The sequence below is a fragment of the Hordeum vulgare genome, chromosome 1H (genome assembly GCF_904849725.1).
Source record: "Hordeum vulgare subsp. vulgare chromosome 1H, MorexV3_pseudomolecules_assembly, whole genome shotgun sequence".
Classification (NCBI taxonomy): domain Eukaryota; kingdom Viridiplantae; phylum Streptophyta; class Magnoliopsida; order Poales; family Poaceae; genus Hordeum; species Hordeum vulgare.
Genome location: NC_058518.1, coordinates 441644929 through 441663411, shown reverse-complemented (window position 1 = coordinate 441663411; position 18483 = coordinate 441644929).

Genomic DNA, 18483 nt, shown 5'->3' with positions numbered 1-18483 from the left:
CTGTAACTCGGAAGGCACATACTGAAGAGTAATGACCTGATCCTGCACACCAGCGCGCACATAGAAAGCATCAACACCAATATGCTTGGTGAGCTCATCTTTCACAGGATCGTGCGCAATGCTAATAGCACATGTACTATCAGATAAGAGCAGAGTCGGTGTAGTGACAGAAACACCAAAATCCTGTAGTAACCATCGTAACCAAGTCACCTCTGCCGTCAAAAGAGCCATCGCTCGCAACTCAGCCTCTGCACTTGAACGGGAAACTGCAATTTGTTTCTTCGTCTTCCAGGCAGTGAGAGAACCATCAAGAAAAACACAATAAGCAGAAAGTGAACGGCGATCTGAAGGATCACTAGCCCACGTAGCATCCGAATAGGCCTGAAGCTATAAAGAACTGGAGCGAGGAAAGAATAGACGGTGAGAGATCGTGCCTCGAAGATATCGGAGAACACGAAGGAGATGACTATAGTGAACCGATGTGGGAGCGGAGACGAACTGACTCAGAATATGAACCGGATAAGAGATATCCGGACGAGTGACAGCTAGATAGACAAGACTGCCAACAAGATGACGATAACGCGTCGGGTTAGGCAGGGGATCACCATCAGTAGCACGGAGGTGAACATTGAGCTCCATAGGAGTCTCAACAATGCGCTCGTCAGTAAGAGCAGCACGAGCAAGAAGATCCTGGATATACTTTTCCTGGGATATAAAAAAGCCATCAGGGGTAGAAGAGACTTTATCCCAAGAAAGTAGCGAAGAGGTCCAAGATCAGACATAAGAAACTGCTCATTAAGACGGGCCTTTACAAAGGCAATATACTCGGGGTCATCCCCAGTGATGATCATGTCATCAACATAGAGAAGAAGAAGAGTCCGACCACGAGGAGAAAGGTGAATAAACAATGCTGGATCATGAGCACTCGCTGAAAAACCAGCAGCAGTCACCACAGAGGCAAAACGCTCAAACCAGGCGCGAGGGGCTTGCTTAAGGCCATAGAGAGAGCGACAAAGACGACATACCATGCCATCAGGAACAAAATACCCAGGTGGTGGCTGCATGTACACCTCCTCACGCAGCTCACCATTAAGAAAAGGCATTCTTATCATCAAGCTGAGATATAGACCAGTGGCGTGCAGAGGCCACGACAAGAAGTGTACGAACAATTGTCATATGGTCCACAGGAGCAAAAGTCTCGTCATAATCACGACCATGCTCCTGCTGAAAACCACGAGCCACAAGACGAGCTTTGTGACGCTCAAGAGAACCATCGGAGCGAGTCTTAACCTTGTAGACCCACTTACAAGTGATGGGACGGACTCCGGGAGGAAGTGAAACAAGATCCCACGTACCAGTGCGTTCAAGAGCAGCAATCTGCTCTGCCATCGCAAACTGCCATTCAGGATGAACAACAACTTGATGATAGGAAGTCGGCTCAAGAACAGCAGCACCAACGGTGCGAAATCCAAGGCGATCAACATGCGGACGAGGGCGAGAACGCAAGGCATAGGGAGGCTGAGATGAGGATGACGGCACATCCATAGAGGCATCCACATGACGTGAACGATGAGTGTAACACTGAGGAAAAGATGGAACAATGCAAGGGGGGATCGCCAAGGTAGAATCGAGGGGTGAAGACGTAGAAGTCACCGGAGATGAAGGTGCAGAATCCAGTGACATGCCAGGAGAGGAAACCGTGGGAGATGGTGGTAGCAAATCGACAGGAGGTGGAGAAGCAGAGGGAGCGGAACGAATAGGCAAAGACTCGATGGGGGTGAGAGGTGTATCAGGAAAAGTGAGGAAAGAGATATCCTCCACTGAAAAGGTCGAGGAAGATGGGCGTGGGTAGAAGGGACGAGACTCGTCAAAAGTCACATCCCGAGAGATACGCATCCGACGACCGATAGGATCCCAACAACGATAGCCCTTATGCTCAACACTGTAGCCTAAGAAGACACACTCAACAGACTGAGCGGTCAGTTTGGTGCATTCGCGAGGGGCAAGAAGAACATAGCAAACACAACCAAACAGGCGAAGCATCGAATAATCGGGAGAACGATCAAAGAGACGCTCAAAAGGAACACCACCCTGTAGAGCAGCAGAAGGTTGTAGATTGATGAGATAGGTGGAGGTGGAGACGGCCTCAACCCAGAAATGAGGCGGGAGATAGGCAGCAATCATCATCGCACGAGCCGTCTTAAGAAGGTGACGATGCTCGCGCTCAGCCACACCATTCTGAGCATGAGCACCAGGACAAGAGAACTGAGCAAGTGTACCCTGCTCAGCGAGAAATCCACGCAACATCTTGGAGATATACTCTCCAGCAGAGTCAGCACGGAACACACGAATAGGCGTAGAGAACTGAGTGTGAACCATGGGAGCAAAACGCTTATAGATAGATAATACCTCACTACAAGAAGACATGAAATAGATCCACGTGTATCGATAGAAATCATCTATAAAGATAATATAGTAGCGACAGCCTCCCTTCGAGGAAAAGGGAGCTGGACCCCAAACATCCGAGCGAACAAGGTCAAAAGGACGCTGAGACATAGTCTCGCTATGAGGATAAGGTAACTGAACATGTTTACCAAGCCGGCAGCCCTAACAGTCTAAAGACACACCACCGGAGACGGATCCAAGAAGACCACGTCGAACTAAGGATGAGAGACGAGAGCCACATAAACGACCCAGACGATGATGCCACTCTTGAAAAGAGCTGGTAGACAAGGCAACAGAGGAGGAGAGACTGGCTGCGGTGGTAGCGGATGGAAGGTGAAGCCAGTCAAGCTCCCAGAGACCCTGAGAGTCACGGCGTCGGGGGCCAGCACCAAGAAGAGCACCAGTGTGTCGATCCAGAACTGAACATGAGTCAAAGTCAAGAATGACCCGACAATCAGAGTCAACAATCTGGCCACCAGAAAGGAGCTTCATGGTAAGCTGAGGAACATGAGCAACATCGGGAACATGAAAAGATGAAGTGCTAAGAGTGCCTCGACCAGTAACAGGAAAGAAGTACCATCAGCAGTAAGAATATGAACAGAAGAATCAAGAGGTCGAGTAGATGACAGAGTGGATGAATCAAGAGTCATATGAAAGATGCTCCAGTATCAAGAACCCACTGAGATGTACCTGCGTGTGTAGAAGGTGGTCTCACAATGCCAGAAGAGTCCGTAGCAGAACCAACAGAACCCGTCGATGAAGAAACAACAGATGGAGCTAGCAGACATTGAAATCGTCCAATCTCCTGCTCAGTCAGGGGCGGAACTGAAGATGTCAATGTAGACACACCCGACAACGGAGAGTCGAAGGCAAGGAGCAGGGCGCGAAGTCACGCAATCTCGTCCTCGGTGAAGTACACATCTGAAGTAGGCGTCGTAATGGCACGAGGAGAGAAGCAACCACCACCACCTGTGGAAGCCGCTAAATATGGCGGTCTAGCATGTCCAGTATCGTCGGCAAAGACCGGTGAAGAAGACGAGGTCGTGTGCAGACAAGCACCAAGTGCCAAGGGAAGACGCGTGGACGAAGAGCAGTCCATGGAGTCAAATGCACCATGACAACCGGTGAAAGTCGCGAGAGGTGTCGGGGAAGAGCGACATGCACCGATGAAAGTCGCGAGAGGAGTCGGTGTAGAGCGACAATCACCATATGTATAGCTCGCAGGAGCAACAAAAGAACTACCAGCACAGCTGTCAGGAGTCACGGGAAGCAAGGGACGGCAACGTTGCGTGTTGGTGTAGACCATTTTTTTTTTTTTTTTTTTTTGAGGTCAACGAACAGGGAAAACCAGATCCGATCAGGAGTGCAAAACAGCACGCCCTGGAGTACAGCGACGTGCAGAGCGCCTCGATCTGGTGTGAAGCTGTTGGAGGCAGATCCAATCGGGGCTGGCGGTGGTTGGCAGCGGCGGCGGCAGATCCAATCGGGGCTGGAGGCGGCTGGCAGTGGAGGCGGCGGCGGCTGGCGGATCAACGGGGACGCGATCCACAACAGCAGCAGCAACCGACTTCGAGCTGAGACGCGATCCAGGCCTGGCGGGAGAGGAGATCGAGACCAGGCCGGCGGGAGAGATCGAGACCAGGCAGAGCCTTCTACGTAGACCGGGACGGGAAGAGATCGAGGAGCAGGAGATCGAGGTCGGCGACTTCGATCGGGAAGGAAAGACGGATCAATCGCACGAGTTGCAGCATGCAAAAAAATTGACCTAGCTCTAATACCATGTTAGGAATATGCAACTTGTATTCCCATAAGGCCATAGGCCGGTATATATACATGTACAGGTGGTGGACTATATGCAGGAAACCCCTTATATATTGGGATAAGTACAAAAGGGTACATGACTTATATTATAACTCTAACATATATGAATCCTTGACACAGAGGTTCAACCGATAAGATCTTCGTAGAATATGTAGGATCCAATATGGACATCCAGGTCCCGCTATTGGATATTGGCCGAGGAGTGTCTCAGGTCATGTCTACATAGTTCTCGAACCCGCAGGGTGTCGGGGGGATAACCCCGGGGTAGGCTCATCAAGCCTATTCCTTCATTTCCGGCCCAATGGACATGAACGTATGAAGATTCCCAAAGCCCAAGTCTTCTGGCTGGCTAGGCATCACCTGCCGGCTAGAGGACGAGGCGACCACCTTTTTGGCCGGCCAGGCAACCCCTGCCGGCTAGAATCCTGGCAGCCTCCCCTTCAGAGCCGGTCTGGTCCCGCCAGCCGGACTGGGGAGGAGGCGGCCACACTTAAGCCGGCTCGCCAAGCAGGCTAGCCGGCTGAGGATCACAAGTCACATCAGATCGTAGGTCAGGAAGAGACCTCACGATTAAAGGTAGCTACGCGTCAGCAAAGGTACAGGATCAGGGCGTCCAGCAGGTACGAGCGTCGGCGGCCACGCCGCTGACCTACCCCGGCTCTGATCCATCACCTAGCATAGTGTCGGACCGTCACACTCCCACTCCATTACTGCACTCGGCGTGGGGAACAGTGGAGGCGGTCGTACTACCTGCCCATGAAGAATCTCGCGGGGCGACGCTTGACGTACAGCGCGCGCTCAGCGTCAACCTTACGCGAGAGCCTCATTGGCCAGCCGGCGGGTCCCACAGGCAATCGAGACCATGCAGCCGGCGGGCCCCTCATCGACAAGACAAGACCCTCGTGGGCCCCTGGCCAGCGGGCGAAGCAGCCAGCCGGGTCCCACGCTTGTACCCTTTATCCATATTGTAGGCCGGCGGGTTCGTCTATAAAACCCCCCGGTCGCCCCCCATGCAAGGGGACCGATCATTCACCAGTCATTCAACCCAACACATTCACCAACCACAGAGAGAGAGGTAGAGACGAGCCGGCTGCTTCCCTCTTCCTCCTCCCAACACAGCTCCAGGAGCGACATTGTACTCTGTTCCTATACATCAAAACTCTGGCAGGATTAGGGGTATTATCTCTACGGAGAGCCCTGAACCTGGGTACATCGTGCGTCCCATGCGTGTACCAACCTCGTTCCCAGCGCCCACCTTTGTCCCTTCGGTTCTCACCGACTTTAGCCTACCTATGGCATATGTTGTGAGTATTCACCGACATTTGGCGCCCACCGTGGGGCCGATCGCGGCATCGGCTGGCTTTACGCGCTGGGCGGGGCCCCGCACCTACACCACCGGATGCATCGTGTCCGGATCAGTTTGCATGCCCGTGGAGCCCGCTTTTGACGAGGCGACACCCATGATGATCGACGTCCCCGTCCGCCATGCGGATTCAGACGAAGATTCTGATGACGAGGCGCTCCCTACCGTCGTCGTCGCTGCTTTGGAGAACCTCAACGTTCTCTTCAGCGACCTTCGACTCAACGACGGCCCGTGCTACTTCGGCGAGGACTTCAACGTTGAGGCGCTCTGCGCCAGCTTCAGCAGGCTTTCTATCACTGAGATGCCTGCCCACGACGTTTATCCCAGTAACGTCCTCATCTTCGACGGCCCTCCGCCGTCGGTGGGGTTCTTCACCCCATACCACGTTGCTGCCGTCTCCAACATCGTGGAGGTGATGGTTATCGGCGCTGGCACCAGCACGGCTCCCGGCAAGGCCTCCGCAGGCGATGGCGAGCCCGCTGCGACCACCGCTGATACTCTTCGGGACGCCATCGCCGGCCTGAAGACACCGGTCACCACTTCCGCCGACCCTACAGACGCTCGGGCCTCGCTGGAGGAGGCTCGCAAGCGTATCTTGGAGGAGGGCATCGTCGTGGCTTCGGCGAAACGTCGGTTGGAGGCTACGCAACACGAGTATAACTCCGCATACGGTCTCACTCCGATTTCCGAGGCCCCTAGCCGGCTTGGATCGGTCCGCAACCGCGGTCGGTTCATCGCCGAGGTTCTAGGCGGCGATCTGCCCACCTACGAGACTCCTGCGGCCAACATGCGGGCGGCGCAGGCAGCCATGGAGGAGATGGCAAGTCTGGAAGGCGAGGAGCGCGCCTTCCAGGAGAAGCGTGTCAAGGATCTCCTTGACGCCGCCAACCAACAACACGCTCGGCTTGACCCCGGTCAGGCTCAATCGGAGTCCCCGGGACCGAACTCGGGGGCACGCCGCAACCCTAGCGGTTAGCACCACGCAGAAGGATCTTCCTCGCATCGCCCTTCCGGCCAGAGGGGCGAGGGAAGCCAAGACCGGCGCTCTCAACGCCAGAGCGAGCACACTTCGGGCTTGCATCGCGGAGGCGACGAGGGCGATTCAGAGTGTGAGGTTCCTCCCCCACGAGGAACTCACGTCTCTGGTTCACGAGGCGCCTCCCCTTCGCCACCAGGGATGGCGTCCACGCCACCCAGGATGAGCGGGACGCCCGCCGGCGTGTCATCGTCCTGGCCCAGTCCGCCCTCCTAGAGGAAGACAGACCCATCGGTCCGGCATGCTTCGGCCCCCGGATCCGAGGGGAGCCGTTCCCCCGAGGTTTCACCCTACCTCGGGATACGCCGAAATACAACAGCACGGCCAAGCCAGAAGACTGGCTGATTGATTACACCACGGCCGTAGGCATCGCCAGGGGCAACAAGCGTGTAGCGGTTCGCTATGTGCCACTCATGTTGGCCGGCTCGGCCCGGACTTGGCTTAACAGCCTCCCGGCCGGCAGTGTCAACTCCTGGGTGGACTTTGAGGATGCGTTCGTCCGCAACTTCATCGGCACCTACAAGCGCCCTGGCCGGCCCCGCGAGCTGGCCATGTGCGTCCAGAAGGTCGACGAACCCCTTCGCGACTACGTCACCCGGTGGACTGAGCTCCGCAACTCCTGCGAGGGGGTGCATGAGGTACAAGCCATCCAGTACTTCATTGACGGATGCCGAGACGGCACCCTTCTCAAGCACAAGCTCATGTGCGCCGAGCCCACCTCTTTGGCGGTGCTCATGGCCAAGGCGGACAAGTACGCCATGGCCGACTCCGCAATGCGCATCAAAGTGACCTCATCGGACAAGGTTGTGCCTACGTCGGCTACTCCCAAGCCGGCTGGGGACAACCGAGGCGGTCAGAACAACTACAAGCGCAAGGCGGATCAGATGGATCCCTGCTCCAACAGCAAGCTGGTGGCCAATGTGGAGGGCGAGGCGTCGGCTTCTCAAGCCGGCCCTGCATGAAAGCGTCCCAACCAGAGCAACCCCAACTGGCTGCCCATGCAGTCCCTCGAGCAGCTGCTCGACGCCCCCTACAAGATACATTCTGGGGCGATGCCATCTACCCATACCCTTCGACAGTGCAGCGTCACGCGCCGACTGTCGCAAGGGGATGGCCTGCCGGCACCTCCGGGTGCGCAGGCGGCGCCCCGTGCACCGGCTCCCAACCACGCTCCGCTTCCGCCACCGCCGCCTTGCGATGACGGCCCTCACCCAGACGACTATCCTCATCAAGACGGAGCGTTCGTCGTCTTCACCAGCAAGGGCAACGACAAGCACAGCCTGCGCCAAAGACGGCGTGAGGTAAATGCCACCGTCCCCCCGGTTCCCCAGTACATGCATTGGTCTGACAAACCAATCACGTGGAGCCGGGTGGACCATCCTGCGGTGATGCCCAACCCGGGATCATACGCGCTCGTCCTCAACCCCACCTTCGCCTCCAAAAGGCTCACCTGCCGATTCTCCCGGGTGCTGGTCGATGGCGGCAACAGCATCAACATCCTCTACCTTGACACCCTCCTTAAGCTCGGGCTCAAGGAGACGGACGTCCTGCCAACCAACACTGTCTTCCATGGCATCGTGCCCGGACAGTCTTGCTCGCCCATCGGCAAGATCCAACTGGACGTCCTCTTCGGCGACAAGGCCCACTTCCGCCGAGAGTCCATATGGTTCGAGGTAGTGGACCTCAGTAGCTCGTATCACGCGCTGCTGGGAAGACCGGCTCTGGCCAAGTTCATGGCTATTCCGCATTACGCCTACCTAAAGATGAAGATGCCGGGTCCCAAGGGCATCATCACTGTTGTTGGCGACTACAAGAAGTCGCTCGAGTGTGCCCAAGATAGCAGCCGCCTCGCCGACGCTTTGGTGATTGCCGAGGAGAAGCGGCAGATCGACCGGCTCGTGGCCCAGGCTACCGAGCAGCCGGCGATTCCTTCTCCGTCCCAATTGGCCGGCGAGGGCTCTTTCAAGCCGGCTAAAGAGACCAAGCAGGTCCCACTCGACCCCGCCAACCCGAAGCAGTGTGTCACCATCGGGGCTGGCCTCAGCCCCAAATAGGAAGGCGAGCTCGTCGACTTCCTCTGTGAGAATCGGGACATCTTTGCGTGGTCCCCCAAGGACATGCCGGGTGTTCCGAGGAAGTACGCCGAACACAAACTTCACGTGCGACCGGATGCGAAGCCGGTGAAACAACCCATGCGCCGCTTTGCCGAGGGGAAGCGGCGCACGATCGGAGAAGAAATCACCCGGCTCCTCGCAACCAGCTTCATCATGGAGGTTTTCCACCCGGACTGGCTGGCTAACCCAGTCCTGGTGCTGAAGAAGAACAATACCTGGCGAATGTGCATCGACTACACTAGCCTGAATAAGGCCTGTCCGAAAGACCCTTTCGCGTTGCCTAGGATAGATCAAGTGATCGACTCCGCTGCAGGCTGCGAACTGCTGTCATTTTTGGATGCTTATTCAGGTTACCATCAAATCAAGCTGGATCCAGCTGATCGCCTGAAGACCTCCTTCATCACGCCCTTCGGGGCCTACTGCTACACCACCATGACGTTCGGTCTAAAGAACGCAGGTGCGACATTCCAACGCTGCATGCAACAGTGCCTACTGCCACAGATTGGCAGAAACATCCACGTCTATGTGGATGACATCGTCGTCAAGACGAAGCAGCACTTCAGCCTTCTCGACGACCTGCGGGAGACGTTCGCCAATCTGCGCGAGTACAAGATCCGGCTCAACCCTGAGAAGTGCGTCTTCGGGGTCCCAGGCGGCAAACTCTTGGGGTTCTTCGTGTCCGCCCTGAGAAGTTCGCCGGCTGCTTGGCATCCCTCAGCCGGTTCGTCAGCCGGCTTGGCGAGAAGGCCCTTCCACTCTACGAGCTCATGAAGAAGATGACAAAGTTCGAGTGGAACGACCAGGCGGACGAAGCCTTCTGCGACCTCAAGCGGGTAATCTCGAGTCTGCCAATCTTGGCAGCCCCATCTGAAAGGGAACCCATACTCATATACATCGCGGCGACCACTCGCGTGGTCAGCGTAGTGTTGATAGTTCAACGTAAAGAGGAAGGCAAGGCCCTGCCAGTGCAGCGCCCTGTCTACTACCTTAGCGAGGTCTTGTCCGCCTCTAAGCAGAACTACCCTCATTGTCAGAAAATGTGTTATGGTGTTTACCTTGCTGCAAAGAAATTGAAGCAATACTTCCAAGAGCATGCCATCACTGTGGTGAGCACTGCTCCGCTTTCAGAGATCATGGGTAACCGTGATGCCACGGGCAGAATTGCCAAATGGTCCATCGCCATGGCGGACCATGATATTCGGTAAGAGCCTCGCACCGCCATCAAATCACAGGTGGTGGCCGACTTCCTAGTCGACTGGGCCGAGACCAAGTTCGAGCCACCGCCTCCGGACTCCACGCATTGGCGGATGCACTTCGACGGCTCGAAGATGCGGACAGGGCTGGGAGCCGGCATCATCTTGATGTCTCCGAAAGGGGACCAGCTCAAGTACGCTCTCCAGATCCATTTCGCCGCCTCCAACAACGTCGCCGAGTACGAAGCACTGCTCATGGCCTCCGGCTTGCCAAGGAGATCGGCATCCGGCGGCTCATATGCTTCGGCGATTCAGACTTGGTGGTGTAGCAGGTCTCTGGCGAATGGGACGCCAGGGACGCCAACATGGCGAGTTACCGCTTCCTCATCCAGCAGCTCAGCGGCCCCTTCGAGGGTTGTGAGTTCCACCACGTTCCCAGGGCGGAAAATGAGGCGGCCGATACACTAGCAAAAATCGGCTCCACAAGACAGGCCATTCCAGTCGGCGTCTCCCTCGAGCAACTCCATAAGCCGTCTATCAAGCCATCTCCCGAGTCGGCATCAATCTTCGTACCGTCCGACTCACAAGCGCCGCCGGCTCCGCCAGTTATGCCGGCTGCAGACCCCACGCCGGCTGTGCAGGCGGCACCGGCTCCAAATGCGGCATCGACTGAATCCACGGTGCAAGCGCCGTCGGCTCCACCAACTACGCCGGCTGCGGATCCTATACCGGCTCCATCGGTCCAACCAACTCCAATAGCGGCACCAGCTACAACAACAACCCTGGCTCTGTCCGGGCCCGAATCCTCCCAGTGGGTGGACGTCATGGAGGTAGACGGTGAGCCGGCTGCAGTAATAACACCAGAGACACCATCCAGCTCGGGGGCTGCAGAAGCCTCCAACAGTCAAGACGAAGCAGAGGCGACCCTTGTGTCGGCTCCGTCATGGGCTCAAGCCATTCTGGCCTTCCTTCTTCGCAGCGAACTTCCTCAGAACAAGGCGGAGGCGAGATAGATCCAGCGCAGGTCCGCCGCCTACGCCATCATCAATCGCGAACTGGTGTGCGACGCAGCACGACCGGCGTGTTCCAGCGCTGCGTCGAATCAGAAAAGGGCAGGAGATCCTTAGAGACATCCACAAGGGGGAGCGTGGGCATCACGCGGCCTCCAGAACCCTGGTGGCCAAAGCATTCTGCCATGGATTCTATTGGCCCACGGCCCTCGAGGAGGCCGTGGATCTGGTGGACAAATGCGAAGGCTGCCAACGCTTCAGCGCACAAAGCCACATGCCGCCTTCGGCACTCAAAACCATTCCCTTATCATGGCCATTCGCCGTCTGGGGGCTGGACATGGTTGGGCCCTTCAAGACGGTTCGCGGAGGGACGACACATCTGTTGGTAGCCGTCGACAAGTTCACCAAGTGGATCGAAGCCAGACCTCTCAAGAAGCTTGACGGCCCCACTGCTGTCAGGTTCATCACAGACATCTCTGTCCGATATGGCGTTTCCCACAACATCATCACCGACAATGGCACCAACTTCGCCAAGGGCGCCCTGGCGCTTTACTGTTCCAAGGTAGGCATCAGGCTCGACTTGGCCTCAGTGGCACACCCTCAGTCAAACGGCCAAGCAGAGAGGGCCAACGGCCTCATCCTAGCCGGCATCAAGCCAAGGCTGGTGGCACCACTGGTCAGGTCAGCCGGCTGCTGGATTGAAGAACTGCCGGCTGTGCTATGGAGCCTCCGCACCACGCCCAACCGGTCGACCGGCTTCACTCCATTCTTTCTGGTATATGGGTCTGAGGCTATTATCCCCACGGATGTCGAGTTCGACTCACCTCGGGTCACCCTATACACAGAAACGGAGGCGAAGGAGGCCAGAGAAGACGGTGTGGATCTCCTCGAAGAAGCAAGGGACTTGGCTTTGAGCCGGACGGCCATCTACCAACAGAAGCTGAGATACTACCACAACAAAAAGATCAGGCCTCTCTCTTTCAGGGAGGGAGACTTGGTCCTCAGAAGAATCCAGCGCACTGCCGGCCAACACAAGCTCTCATCCCCCTAGGAGGGACCCTTCATCATCAGTAGGGCGCTGCACAACAACGCTTACTACCTGATTGACGCCCAGAAGCCAAGGAAGCGCAAGAGGGACGACTCCGGCCAAGAAATGGAACGTCCATGGAACGCGGCGTTGCTTCGCCCGTTCTATTGCTAAAAGGCAGAAGTCAAGCAAAGGAAAGAGCATACACATGTATCTTCCTCCCTCTTCAGGGAACAAGGAAAGCAATAAAAAGAGCATGCTTCATGTTTCTTTTTATTGAGAGTTTTCACTTAGTGTACGCCCTCTGACACGCTTCATTAAGCTCGGAGGCTACACCGCGTACAACCTCTTGCTGGCTTAATCAAGCTCAGAGGCTACGCAGCGCGCGGTCCTTGCTGGCTTTAACAGGCTCGGGGGCTCGCTAGCCGCCTGGACGGCCCACCCTTGTAAATGGACACATAGTGTACCGGCTGATCCCTGGTCCCTCGCTCGAGCCTGCGGGCTGGCTCCGGTCGCTCGGTTCGCGAGGTGACGCCAGGTCAGGTCGAATACATGCAAAGTCCGGCTACACTTGGGTCGTCGGCTCAGTCTGGCTCGATCATATATACGATCTCATTCAAGACTCAAGACGGCCTCTGATTGCCGGGAACAACAAATGCGATAAAAAGAGCATGCTCCATGTTTCTTCTTATTGAGAGTTTTCACTCAGTGTACGGGCTACACCGCGTACAACCTCTTGCTGGCCTGATCAAGCTCGGAGGCTACGCAGCGCACGCCCCTTGCTGGCTTTAACAAGCTCGGGGGCTCGCTAGCCGCTCGGACTGCCTGCCCTTGTAAATGGACACATAGTGTACCGGCTGATCCCTGGTCCCTCGTACGAACCCGCGGGCTGGCTCTGGTCGCTCGGTTTGCGAGGTGACGCCAGGTCAGGTCGAATACATGCAAAGTCCGGCTACACTTGGGACGCCGACTCGGTTTGGCTCGATAATATACGATCTCATTCAAGCCGGCCTCTGATTGGCTTATGTCCTATTCTTTATGTCTTGATGGCTTCGGATAAGAGAAGTCAACCAGGAATCAAAAGACAGGATCATAAGACAACACGCTTGGTGATGAATATAATGCTGAATATATACATTCACAAAAGCATTGGCCCACGACCCACGTTCGTTACATCCCTCCAGGGGTAGAACCAAAAACATAAAAGGACACCGGTTACGGGACAATGGCCTCATTGGTCGTCTCGGCCGCTGCTCCTGATGTGGTAGCATCACCGCCTCCGGCTGTTCCCGAGGTGGTTGCGCCGTCTCCCCCGCTGAGGCCCCCGGCTCCGCCAATACCGGAGTCGGCATACGCCGCACCGCTGGAGGCGGCAGCAGATTCCGCAGCCCGGACCGCTTCGTCGGAGCTGCCGTCGGCGTCGTAGGGCTGAAGGCCGTGCAGATCTTCAGCGGTCACACCGCCATCTTCACCCCGCTCCAAGACGAAGTAATCCCAGGCTGCGTACTCGGCGAAGGCGCTGGCCCTCACGCGAAGCTCCTCCTCCATGCCCTGCAGCTCCGCCTCCGAGCCGTCGCGCTGGGCACCCAGCTTGCCCAAGTTCAGGTTCCGATACCATGACTTGGCCAAGCGCAGGGCCATATAAGCCCCAGACCGCGCCGCGGAGGCACGCTAGGCGTCCAGGCGCTCTCCACCCACTGCAAGCCAGCGTGCGAGCCGGCTCATGGACGCCGGCTCTACGCCTTCCGACCACAAGGCCGCCACCATCGACAAGCCTGCAACCTGGAGCTGAGCCACAGACTCGCCCAGGGCGTGCAGGCGGGCCCGAAGGCCCACCCCGATCTCCTCCACACTCCATCCGGAGGTAATGTCTACCTCCTGCCCGACCGTGCGGCGCTCCTCACGGCACACCTCGACGGCGGTGTCGGCTGCGATCTGGGTCTCGGGGAAGAGACCTGGAATGACAGCAACCAAGACGTAAGAACACAGCAAAAGGAGGAGACGACAAAAATACCAAACATAAGACAAGGAAGAAAGACCCACGATGGAAGGTGCCGTCGGTCTCATGAGAAACCTCGAGGACCTCGTGCTCCCGCACCTTACTCGCATGAGTAAGGCGGGCGACCTCCTCCTGGAGGGTCGCCGCAAACTCCAGAGACTTGGCCAGCTGCGTCTGCTTCTGGACAAGGGCCTCCTCCTTCTCCCTCAAGGCGGCGTCCTTGAGGTCCACCTCCTTGAGGTGAAGCGACGCGAGGCGGTCCACGTCGGCAGAGTAGGAGGCCTCCTTCTCCTGCAGCGTGGCCCGCAGCTGCTCCAACTCGACCCGGCCAGCCGCCTCGAGCTCCTTCTTCTCCGCCTGAAGAAGGTCCAGCTACTCTTGGAGTCGGCCGCCGGCGTTGCGCAGGGCATCGCACTCCGCGGCGATCTCGCCCAGCCGGGCTTCAAGCTCGGCAATCCGGCTATCGGCCCCCAGGTGCTGGTCCAGTAGGTCGTTGTACGCCTGTACCTGAGCATCGTAAAGCACCTGCCAAAAGGGAGAAAAAGGGAGCGGAATTAAGATTCGACCTGGTTAAAAACATAACCAGCCCGATTCTCGGGGGCTACACCCAGTGGGTGCGCTAGCTCGCCCCCACTGAAGAAAACTACGCAGGGAAAAAGGCCTCCAAGAGATTCGGACCGGTTGGCAATCAACCCGCCCGATTCTCGGGGGCTACACCCAGTGGGTGCACTGTCGGGCCCCCACTAACGCCAAGAAGAAGAGAAAAAGAAGTACAAAAAACCAAAGAAGGCAATGCCTACCTTGGTGCGGGCTTCCAGGCGCTCCATGTCGCCGCATACCACGCGGGCCGACTGCTCCACCTTCGATCGGCTGCTGGAAAACATCGTCACCAGCTCCGGTACGCCGGAAAGAACGGTGCCAGCGGGCAGTCGCAGGCGGGCCAAGTTCGCCGCCCGCCATGTCTTAATAGGCCGGCTCCCAGCCCGGCCCCCGGCTCTTGGCGCAACAGGGCCGTGCTGAGGAACGACGATGGCGCCAACTCCTGGTGAATGACGAATGGGTTCCGGGAGTTCACCGGGGGGGGGGGCAACCCACCCCGGGGAAGCCCATAGGCCTTGAGGGTGGCGCGCCAGCCCTTAGTGGGCTGGTGGGACAGCCCAAAAGGGCCCTATGCGCATTGGAAGAAAAATCAAAGAGAAAAAAAAGAAGGAGGTGGGAAGGGAAGGAAGGACTCCCACCCACCAAACCAAGTCCAACTCGGTTTGGGGGGGGGGGAGAGCTTCCCCCCTTGGCTCGGCCGACCCCCTTGGGGCTCCTTGAGCCCCAAGGCAAGGCCCCCCTCTTCCACCTATATATACGGAGGTTTTAGGGCTGATTTGAGACGACTTTTCCACGGCAGCCCGACCACATACCTCCACGGTTTTTCCTCTAGATCGCGTTTCTGCGGAGCTCGGGCGGAGCCCTGCTGAGACGAGATCATCACCAACCTCCGGAGCGCCGTCACGCTGCCGGAGAACTCTTCTACCTCTCCGTCTCTCTTTCTAGATCAAGAAGGCCGAGATCATCGTCGAGCTGTACGTGTGCTGAACGCGGAGGTGCCGTCCGTTCGGTACTAGATCGCGGGATTGTTCGCGGGGCGGATCGAGGGACGTGAGGATATTCCACTACATGAACCGCGTTCACTAACGCTTCTGCTGTACGGTCTACAAGGGTACGTAGATCACTCGTCCCCTCTCGTAGATGGACATCACCATGATAGGTCTTCGTGCGCGTAGGAATTTTTTTGTTTCCCATGCGACGTTACCCAACAACAGCTCCAGGAGCGACATTGTATTCTGTTCTTATACATCAAACACTTCGGCAGGATTAGGGGTATTATCTCTACGGAGAGCCCTGAACCTGGGTACATCTTGCGTCCCATGCGTGTACCAACCTCGTTCCCAACGCCCACCTTTGTCCCTTCGGTTCTCACTGACTTTAGCCTACCTATGGCATATGTTGTGAGTATTCACCGACACAGGGTCTGCACACTTAAGGTTCGGTGACGTTTCGGTATAGTTGAGTTATAGGTGTTGGTGACCGAAGGTTGTTCGGAGTCCCGGATGAGATCACGGACGTCACGAGGGTTTCTGGAATGGTCCGGAAACGAATATTGATATATAGGATGGTTTCATTTGGTCACCGGAAAGATTTCGGGCATTACCGACAGTGTACCGGGAGTGACGAATGGGTTCCGGGTTTTCACCCGGGAGTGAGCCCAATAGTCCTAGGGTGGCGCACCAGCCCTTAGTGGGCTGGTGAGGCCAGCCCAAGTGGGTTATGGCGCTAGAAGAAGAAAACCAAAAGAAAAGAAAACAAAAAGAGGGAGGTGGGAAGGGAGAGGAGGACTCCTCCTTCCCCAAACCGAATTGGAGTTGGAGTCATCCTCTCCACTTCGGCCGGCGCCCTAGGGGCTCCCTTAATCCCCAAGGCTAGCCCCTCCCCTCCTCTTATATATACTAGAGGTTTTAGGGTTTTTGAGAAAAAACTTTGCCACGTGCAACTCAAACCTCTACCTCGTAGTTCTTCCTCTAGATCAGATTTCTGCGGAGCTCGGGCAGAGCCCTGCAGGAATAGATCATCACCATCACCGGCGCGCCGTCATGCCGCCAGAGAACTAATCTACTTCCCTGTCTCTCTTGCTGGATCAAGAAAGCGGAGATCGTCATCGAGTTGTACGTGTGCTGAACGCGGAGGTGCCGTCCGTTCGGTGCTAGATCGGGACGGATCGTGGGACGACGATGATTTGAATCACGAAGCTGTACCACTACATCAACTGCGTTTCTTAAACGCTTCCCGTTTAGCGATCTACAAGGGTATGTGGATCCGATCTCCCTCTCGTAGATGAACATCACCATGATAGGTCTTCGTGTGTGTAGGAAATTTTTGTTTCCCATGCAACGTTCCCCAACAGCGCGGCCCCCCCGCACGTCTGCGGTGGAGGTGGATCTCCTCCCGTTCGGTTTCGGTGCTGCTGCTCCATTGTTTGGCGCAGCTCTCCGGTCTCCTTGGCCTCGTGTTGGTGTTCGCAGTGAGACAACGTGGCTGGTGGCGCAACCGTGCTGGTGCATGGGGTTAGGCGGTGGTTTGGCTGGTCGGCTCCGGTTGGGCGGTGGGGTGTGGAGTGCGGGAGAAATCCTTGCCGGTTCGTCAGTCTTTGATGCGGTGACACCGACGGGTGCCACCATTCCTTCGTTGAGGGTGTCGATGGTAGCCATCCCCTACCTCCTTCCATGTGGTGGGGGAAACCCTAGGACTCGTCCGGGCAACAGCGTCGTCGACGTCGCATCCCTTCTTGGAGGTGCTGCTTGACACGTGACGGATCAAAGCCTCGGGCTGTGGTGGTTTGTCTTCGAAAGGCGCAACGGTGGCAGATCATCCGCTCTTTGTCGAGCTAACACTGTTGGCATTTGTTTCTTTTTTGTTTTTTTGGCTTGATTTGCTGTTCGCCCCAGCAATGATCTCTGTACGGTGTTGGTTGCTCTGTATACAGAGCGGGGGAAACCCTTTTTCGGTAAAAATAGAATTGTGACCTATAAGATACTTCCTCTATCCCAAAGTAAATGATGCAAAGTTTATACTAAGTTAGTATAAATTTTATACTAAAACAGCAACACTTATTTTAAGGCAAAGGGAGTACATTATTACGACACATCTGTTCCTAGTATTATCTTGCTGCAGTTTTTTGTCTTCTCATTCAACTTTGACACTTGGCGAAGCAAGCTTTCACACACCATTTCCATTGGATGGCCAAACTGTTGTACTCCCTCGATCACGGTTTAGAAGACGCGCATGAGCAATCTCTTAGACTAAGGTGAATCTTGATTGGCTCTAATTTTTTTGCAAGTGCTCACACAATAACCGCACGCGCCTAACTATTTGAGAAGATAATGCACAGTAAACTCACACAACCACTAAACGAGAAGTGCATGCTACCTACTAGTACTTTTACTTAATTAAGCATTAAATGTCACGCGTCTTAATCCTTTTCTGTTCTGGAAATGCATGTAAACGAAACCGTGACGGAGGAAGTAATTAATCACAATAGAACGTAGTATTTCTTTTAGTAGCCTGAGCTCTGCTAACATTCATGTTGAAAAGTTCAAAGCATGCATTTTCAAGTTCCAAAAAGATTCCTTAACAAAAATGTGGCGCACTGAAAAGAAAAACAGAAGGGAAAGTTCTTGTTGTACACCATACCAGTGTACCTTGTATCCTCACCGTCGGGGATCCATAATTCCAAATAGTGATGCGCTCTCCGGCAGCAAATAAAAGCATTTTCCCATGGAGTTTTCAAGATTTACTTTGTATTCCTGTGCCGTGCGTGTACATGTATACGTGAGTGACTATTTTTGTGAGTTTTCGTGAATCGCACGTTTAAAATTTTGAAAGGAGAAGAATTACGGCAGTCAGAAGCAAAAAAGTAAAAGCGGCCC